This window comes from Spinacia oleracea, chromosome 4 (assembly GCF_020520425.1).
Source record: "Spinacia oleracea cultivar Varoflay chromosome 4, BTI_SOV_V1, whole genome shotgun sequence".
NCBI lineage: Eukaryota > Viridiplantae > Streptophyta > Magnoliopsida > Caryophyllales > Amaranthaceae > Spinacia > Spinacia oleracea.
In genome coordinates, this window is record NC_079490.1 from 182,603,993 (window position 1) to 182,606,059 (window position 2,067).

At 35.5% G+C, this 2,067-nt stretch overlaps 1 long non-coding RNA gene across 1 annotated transcript; it reads right to left on the reverse strand.

Moving 5' to 3' along the window:
* Positions 1-326: 326 nt before the first annotated feature.
* LOC130459689 (uncharacterized) lies at positions 327-1,098 on the reverse strand. Its single transcript, XR_008919275.1, has 2 exons — positions 784-1,098; positions 327-639 (listed from the first exon to the last, which is right to left on the reverse strand). It is a non-coding gene; the product is annotated as an uncharacterized lncRNA (long non-coding RNA).
* Between the last annotated feature and the right edge of the window lie 969 nt (positions 1,099-2,067).

Genomic DNA, 2,067 nt, shown 5'->3' on the forward strand with positions numbered 1-2,067 from the left:
CATCTTAACTAAAATCATGAACTTCGTTGTCTAAAACTCAAAAGAGGTAAATAAAACTCAAAAAATCTTAACCAATTCCTAGAAAATCGTAACTAACACTAAAGAAATCTTAACTAAAACTCAAAAAACCTAAAAAGTGATTATTAGTTAAAACAAAATTATATTCTCAACTAAAATAAATTTAACCTTAACTAAAACGACAATATTCATAACTAAAACAAAATAATTCTTAACTAAAACTTCTTAAACCACGACTAAAACTCAGACAAATGGAACACAAAATATATTAACTAAACCTCCGAAAATGTTGACTAAACTCATATGAATTTTAACTAAACAATTATTCACTTAAGAAAATCAACTAAACCATTTATTTCTTAACTAAATACAGAAAAACCATAACTAAAACATTACAATTCTTAACTAAAACGAAATTAAAACACCAACAACAGCATAATCGACCAACAAGTAACGCTTCCTTCCAGCTACGAAACCCTAGCGAGGTTAGCAGCTTCGCTTCGTTCGCCTCGCAGCCACCGCATGACTGAGCAACTTCAGTATCAGGCGCTACGTCTCCTTCCTCTAATTGCGGCAGCGGCAACCACCACCACCAACAACCAGCGGCAAATCCGCCTCCTCCTGCCAGTAATTCAAAAATCAAAAAAACCTAAATCAAAAGAGGAGATTGGAAAAACCTAATCAATTCAATCGAAACAAAACAAAATCAAATCTAAATCATCAAATCTAAATCAACAAATCAACATGTGAAAGATAAAGAATCACCTCATAAGGAACACCTCATCTTCCTCATGCAATTTCCTAACTAGGTTGTCCGACGAGGAGCAGCAGCAGCCACGACGACTCATCGCGCAACCTCCTCGGTCTCTCCTCTCCTCTTCCTGAACATCGCACGATCTCCTTCCTCCCTTCGCCGCTGCTCGTCGGCCACCACATTCTCATCTTTCCGGTAAATTAATCTGCAAAATCAACAAAACTAAACAATAAAAAGGAAAATCAAAACCCTAACTAAATCAAGAATGAAGGAGAAATGAAGGAGACAGATGGAGGCCGAGTGAACAATTCTCACCTCCGCCCTAACCGCGTCGCCAGTATCCTCCGCCGTCGACCTCGATTCTCCAGGTTATCACCGGCGTTGGCCGAGAGGTTTGGAGGAGAGAGAGGATCAGAGAGGTTTGGAGGAGAGAGAGGGGGTCAGAGAAATTTGGAGGAGAGAGAATTAGGGTTATGAAAATAAAAATGAAAAAGAAATGCAAAATATGTATATATATTTTTTGGGAGATAAAACGCTGACTCAGCTCATACGTGGCAGCTTGGTGACAACAAGGCGGTCTTACAGGAAAGACCGCCTTATATAAAAGTTTGTAAAGTATTTTTCGGTAAATATATTTGTCGTTCTATATTTAACAGGCAACAATAATAATTTACTTTTTTTAAATATAGAAAATATTTAATTCTCTTTTATTTATTTTGGTAATTTCCTTTTGTATAACTAAGTAGGATCTATATTTTATTTTTATTGGTTTCAATAATTGGGAAAGAAATTTGAATTCATACGGGTTTAGGTTTATCATTAACTCGTCGATCGGAACAATTCGTGCGCAGATTGTGAAGGGCTTTACTTAGAAAGATGTGAAAACATCGAAAATCACTGCTCGCGTCCAGCTAGAAGCGGTGGAGTACGAGTTGTGATCTAGGATGCAGAATAGTACTCCGTAATTATTTTGATTGTAACAGTACGTTATGTATTTTCATTGAATCTTTGATATGCAGATCTATTTTATCATTGTAAATGTCGTATGGCCGATTATTAGAGTTAAGCTAAAGAATAGGGATTCAACTTTAACATTTTTCACCCTTTAGGACCTACACCTTTTTTTCACCTTTTAGGACCTCAAACCAACTTTCCGGTAAGTTAACTCAAAGCTAACTCAACGTTAACCCAAAGCAACAGTGTATATATATATATAAAAAAAACATTTAAATGCAATCAATTCTACAAAAACATTATAAAAAAAATACTTCCAAACAAAACATTATAAACAAAAA